The sequence below is a fragment of the Odocoileus virginianus genome, chromosome 32 (genome assembly GCF_023699985.2).
Source record: "Odocoileus virginianus isolate 20LAN1187 ecotype Illinois chromosome 32, Ovbor_1.2, whole genome shotgun sequence".
NCBI classification, from domain to species: Eukaryota; Metazoa; Chordata; class Mammalia; order Artiodactyla; family Cervidae; genus Odocoileus; species Odocoileus virginianus.
This window is the reverse complement of record NC_069705.1, coordinates 28,759,787-28,766,315: the sequence shown is the minus strand read 5'-3', so window position 1 is coordinate 28,766,315 and position 6,529 is coordinate 28,759,787. Positions and strand designations below refer to the sequence as shown.

The 6,529-nt window shown below is 47.0% G+C and overlaps 1 pseudogene; it reads right to left on the bottom strand.

The window, feature by feature from the left end:
• Nucleotides 1-271: 271 nt before the first annotated feature.
• LOC110148263 (WASH complex subunit 3-like) lies at nt 272-992 on the bottom strand (annotated as a pseudogene).
• Nucleotides 993-6,529: the final 5,537 nt, after the last annotated feature.

Below are 6,529 nucleotides of genomic sequence, written 5' to 3'. Positions count from 1 at the left end.
GAGAATCCCAGGGACAGGGGAGCCTGGTGGGCTGCCGTCTATGGGGTCGCACAGAGTCGGACACGACTGAAGTGACTTAGCAGCAAGCTGTGTCCTTTTTTTTTTTTTTTTCCAGCTTATTATAAATGCTTTATTTTTTTTTAACACAGAGGAAGCTTGGTGGCAGATCTGTAACCACTTGATGTTGTTATAACTAATTACAGTTCAGGCTCTCTTATAGAATGTAAGGGTATACTAACACATGTATATGTAATTGTTATGAAAATTGAGCTTAGTCACTAAAAGATTTGTTATCTAAACTTTCTTTTGTGTTTTTTTCACCTTCACCATCAGGCACTGGAGCCTGGTGTGGCCTCTCAAGAACATCTGGGTCTAGTCCTTCCGATATCATTTTGTTTCTTATTGCCATCACTGGAACACCCAGAGGGGTTGTACTTTTTGGTCGCCTGATCAGATGGAAGATTTAGGTCAAGTTTTCCTGAAACAGGCACTTGAACCATTTTGAGATATCTGGCCTATCTTGGATCCTTGGCTACAGTTTAGATATTTTCTGGTGTTACTTCACTTTCCTGTGGTCCAGAGTCTTGTAAACGGTTCTGCTGTGATTGCTCTGAAGCGGCTTCAGAGTGTGTTCCATTTGTGATCCTAGTGACATTTACAGGAGATACTTCAAATGTGACATCATCTAGGCCCGGGGTTGATGATAACGTTGCATCTAAAATATTGAGAGTTGTTTCTGTCTGCTGGATACGAAGAGAAAGGTCTGCTAGTTTCTCCTCACAAACTGTAGAAAAGCGGTTGAGGAACTGTACAGCGTGCACCACAAACTGCTTTAGAAATGCCACCGTTCTTTTCTGTTGAACAGCTGGCACCTTAGCCAGGTCTATGCCTGAGCCCATGAGAGGGAGGCCATCCTCATCCATCTCCTCAGCGGGCGGGGGACCCAGGGCTCACCCCCAAACCCCTCCCCAGCCCGACCTGCCCAACCCGGTAATAGCATTCGAACGCCTCTCCTCAAGCTGCGTCCTTTTTAAAAAATTATTATTTATTTTGCTGCATCGGGTCTTAGTTGCAGAACTCGGGATCTTTCCTTATGGGCTCTCTAGTGTGGTGGCGGACTCAGCAGTGAGAGGGCATGGGCTTAGTTGCTCTGTAGCATGTGAGATCTAGTTCCTCGACCAGGCATTTAACCCTCTTTCCCTGCATTGCAAGGTGAATTCTCAACCACTGGACCACTGGGGAAGTCCCCTAAATTGTGTGCTTTATGTGTATCCTCTCTAATCTTCCCAACCACACTGCAAGGATGCTGCATGGTTATAATTATTTTCTGACTGAGAAAACAGGTTTGTAGAGGTGAACGAAGATGCCCAAGGCCATGTAGTTAATGAGCAGAGATATTGAGCTCCGCGGCTGGATCTTGCTGACCCCAAAGCCGGTGACCTTTCGCTTTCCCAATGCTGCTTCCTGTTTCTCACCTCCACTTTGTCTCTGAGTTCCTAAGAGCCACAGCGTCACTCGGCTCCCGAATGCCCCACTCCGTGGCACGCTCACGCACTTACTCCTTGCTTGGAGCCCAGACTCCCCTTGTGGGTTTTCTTGCTCACATCTGTTTGCTGCCGCCCACATGCAACACCATGGCCTGATGCTCCTAACCTCAGTCCCTCAGCTCGGGCAGCTGTCTGTGTCCTAAAGTAACAGAAAGAAGAATGCAGCTGGATAGAAACTCAAAAGGGAAAGTAAAAATAGAAAATTATGGTGTTTTAAATGTATTGCCAAGAGGCTTCGAAAAACCAGGGTACACAATCCCAGGATAGGGATCTGCCCATTTTCAACCAAATGGTTGAACTCCCAACTCTGTAGGGATCCCCCTCTATTCTGAGACTTGTTGACCCTCCTTTAAGTTGGCTTCCTTTAAAAAAAATTTTTTTTTTTAATTTATTTGTTTTGACTGTGCTGGGTCTTTGTTGCTGTGTGGACTTTTCTCTAGTTGTGGTCAGCAGGGGCTACTTTCTAGCTGCAGTGCGCGGGCTTCTCATTTTAGTGGATTCTCTTGTTGCCGAGCACAGGCTGGGTTTCAGGAGTTGCAGCGTGAGGGTTCAGTAGTTGTGGCCCCAGAGCTCTAGAGCACAGGCTCAACAGTTGAGGCACGTAGGCTTAGTTGCTCCATGGCATGTGGGGTCTTCCTGGATCAGGGACTGAACCTGTGTCTGCTGCAGTGGCAGGCAGAATCTTTGCCCCTGAGTAAGGTAGCTTCTTAAAGTGATGCGCTGAAGTATAGTTGTGGGTCCTTTGGAGGGCAGGTTCTGGAAAAGTGAGCCTCTGATATACTTGTTCAGATCATTCATAAGGATCTGAGATCTTGTATTCATCTGCTCTTTCCTCCAGCTAACTTGCCCCCACTCAGCCAATAAGAGATTCTTTCCTATCTTCCACTCTTTGACCAAATCCACATACATGTGCTCATTTGGTATCTTGGGAGAAATGGAACATTTCCTGCCATATCAGTAAACAAAGGATGTCACAGTCATCAGCAAATTTCAGCCACCATGGATGGTGGGCTGGTAAGCACCGAGGAACTCAGGAAGGAAAGAATACCCACCATCTAACAGCTATCAGACTGCAGCCACTCCCTACAGTGAGCCCTGAAGAAACTCAGGTGTGAAAACATGGATACCTTCCCCAGGTACATACCAGAAGAATGATTTCAGTGAGCCCAGACTCCTGTATCTTCCCATACATAGAAAACCAGTAAACTCCTTAACTTGAGATATCTGGTTTTCTTTAATTAACAACAATCTTTTGATGTTCAGACTACTTGCCTTTTGTTACAAAACTCCTCTGTAACGTGGCTCCCCTCCTTGCCTCCGTGGAACAGTTCTCTAAGGGTCACTTGAGATGCTATCTCCCAGGCTTGGAGTCTTAAAAATTCCCACTGAATAAAACGTAACTCTCAACTTCTAGGTTGTGAATATTTAAGTCCACACTCACAAGGGCAAAGCTATACGTGTCAGGTGCCAGGTGTTTCCTCAACCTGTTTTACAGATGCAGACTCTCTGCTAGACGTCAGTGCATGCTTTGACGTGTGTTTTTAACTTGGTGTCCTTTGGAGAAGTAAGTTGTCGGCGGGGGTGGGTGGGTGGGTGGGTGGGGTGGACAGTAGAAAGAACAAAACTTGGGAGGCAGTAATCCAAAATTCATGTTCAGGCGCTACGAACCACAGGCTATGTGACCTTAGGCCAGCTGTTTAACATCTTTCCATTATGAAATTTCAACCTCAGTTGCAAAATTGAGATGATAATACTCTTTTGTAAGATTTTCATGAGAATTGAGGGAGATAAACTTTGAAAAGAGCTTGGCACAGAGATTCTGCCTAAGAGTAACTACTAAGCTCTTGTGACAAAACCCTCATCCTCACTTCCTTTAACCCTGTCACCACCTCCTACTCCCTCACGTGGAGTTTTTTAGACACAGGTCTTTGTGGCCCCAAGGAGACGTGTCACATTAAGTTCTTGTGTCTTGCTGCTAAACAGTTGAAGGCCAGGTGTAACCCAGAAAGACAAGGTAATCTGCCTCTTCCCTCTCTGCCCTTCCCCACCACCGGGTCCGTGTCCTCCAAGCTGGGGAAGTGGGAAAAGAGTCAGGATGAGACACTGCTGAGGGCCTCTGGGAAGGAGCCCTGCTCTTCAGCCACTTGGATTTGGGGTTCTGCAAATTAGAACAGACTGGCGCCCCACTTTCTGGTTGGATCCCTGAAGGAGAAGTCACCCCCACCCCCAGCACCCTCCTCACCACGGTCGCTGTAGAAAAGGCTTAAGCAGGTGGGCTGGGGCAGCCTCCTGGATACTCTGCTTGCCCCCACAAGGCTCTGGAAACAGCGTGATAATCTTCCTCTGTGGTGTGAGATGCAATGGACTTTGAGGGGTGATGGGTAGAAGCAGAAAGGTGGTGGTGGTTTAGTTGCTAAGTCGTGTCCAACTCTTGCAACCCCGTGGACTTTAGCCTGCCAGGTTCCTCTGTCTATGGGATTTCCCAAGCAAGAATACTGGAGTGGGTTGCCATCTCCTCCTCCAGGGGATCTTCACAACCCAGGGATCAAACCCATATCTCTTGCAGGTGGTCTCCTGCATGAGACGGGCAGATTTTTTTTGCTGACTGAGCCACAGGGAAGGCCAGCACTAGAATATGCCCCGCTAAAAACATACCTCTTTGGCACAGGATTATATTGAGAAACTACAGACAGAGAAGAAGCTCTGAAAACAAAGGAGAAATTACTCTTTTGCAAGAGAAATGTACATTTGCCAAGGATATTTCCACTTGTACCATTGTCTCCCTCTCTGGACCAAAAAGAAACGGATAAGCCTAGGTCACAAGGGACCCACCATCCATGGAGGAGACAGCCTGAAACCCATAGAACAAAGCTTACCCTGTCTACCTTGCTCTTCCTGGTAACCGCCCCCATAACCAGCCTCCCCTCACTTGTCTTTAGCTGAAGAGGTTATTTAAGCCAGTTGTTTAGGTCACAACTGGGGAGTTACTCAGTTTTGCTGGGTGTCTCCCATGTACACGTATATTCATAAACTTCTCTGTTTTTTTTTTTTTTTCTCTTTTGAATCTGTCTTTTATTTACAGGGCCCTCAGCCAAGAACTCAAAAGGGTAGAGGGAAAAATGTTTTTCCTCTGTTTCAAGGACGGGGGTGACTGGAACGGGAGGAGGCAAAATGACCGCAGAGCAAATGATAAGAGCTGAAACCCCCGTGGGAGTGCAGACACCCTGATGGGTGCCGGAGAAGCGGAGGGGAGGGGGCCAGCCCGATGGGAATGACATGCATCTCAGCAGGACCCGCGGGGCATGTGTGACAAGGGAAGACCAAACATCCCCAGCCCCCTCCTCCCTCCAGGACGGGGCGCTTCACGAACTCCCAGGCAGGGAGGGAGCCCCAAGTTGGCTGGGTTAACTCTGAATGGGTTGGGTTTATCCCAAACACTAGCAAGCAGAAGGGGGGTTCAAATAACCTGACTTATGAACAGAGTGATAAAAATAGTTCATGTATCGGGACCCTTAAAAGGGAGGGCACCCCAGCGAGCCCACCTATGTCACAGATCTAAAGCTACATCAGCCTGTTCCCAGAAACACCCATCCAGAAAAACTGACATACCACTCACGATCCTCTGGCTCAGCTTTAGCTATTACACCTTACCCTGGAAAGCAGGACCTGCGAGTCTTAGAAGGAAATCCCCAGCCCGCTACCCAGTCACGCTCTGGTTCCACGTTGCCATTTCTAACTCTATAAAACTCCCTCTTGTCCAAAATCTCTCAGGAAGAGGGTTTCACAACTGGCAAGGTGCTGTGCTCCTTGAATAAGGGACAGAAAACTCATTACTAAATCATTTTCATTTTGTTATCTAATGAGAAAGTTACGAAGGGGAACAGAATATGACACTCCAAAATATGCCGCTCTGACGTGTGGGCTGTTTTGGCCTGAAGGCAATGAAGACACAGCAGACCCTGAAACCTCTATGAGTCTCGGTTAACTGCCTAAAAGAATTTAGATAAAGTACTTGCAGCAGGAAGAGTTATTACCAGAGGTAACTTTTCTTGAAGATGGTAATCTAGGGTTCTACTGGGGTCATAGTCCAACGTGCGTTTCTTTTTAAAATTAATACATTTTCATTTTTGGCTATGCTGGGTCTTTGTTACTGCACATGAGCTTTCTCTAGCTGTAGTGAGAGGGGGCCATTCTCTAGTTGCGGTGCGCACAGGCTTGTCATTGCGGTGACTTCTCTTGTTGCGGGGCACAGGCTTGGAGTGCTTGTGGCACATGGGCTCAGTAGTGTGGCTCCCAGGTTCTAAGGCATGAGCTCAGTAGTTGTGGCTGCAAACTTACTTGCTCTGTGGCATGTGGGATCCTTCTGGACCAGGGATTGAACCTGTGTCCTCTGCGTTGGCAAGCGGATTCGTAACCATTGGGCCATCAGGGAAGCCCCCAAAGATAGCTTTTATATCAGAAAGACTTATCTGCAAATCAAGGCAAACATTTGTTTACCAAACATTTTTTTTTCTTCTCGTGTGCCTGTGATTTGTCCTCATCCCTTTTGAAGCCCCAGACCCCCTACTCCCTTCTCCTTAGCTCAGGAAGGTAAATAAGTCTCACTGACAATAGAAGGGACGCAAACTTGAGCGCTGTAAGGAATGATAAGTCAAGAAAGTAGTTCTACTAACATTTCCAATGACAGCAACATGATGGATATGCGGAGTAACCTGCCATGGTTCTCTATAGCTTTAATCTGTCAGACAGCTTTTCCGTTGTCATCTTTTTAAAAAAATACATTGGATTTTAAAAAAATATTTAGTTTTATTTATTTATTTATATGGCTGCATCATGTGTTACTTGTGCGGCATGTGGATCCCCGAGCAGGGATTGAACCCGGGGCCCCTGCATTGCGAGCGCGGAGTCCCAGCCACTGGACCACCAGGGAAGTCTCCATCATTGTTAAATGTTTTCATGTCACTCCTACTGGAAGGAATATA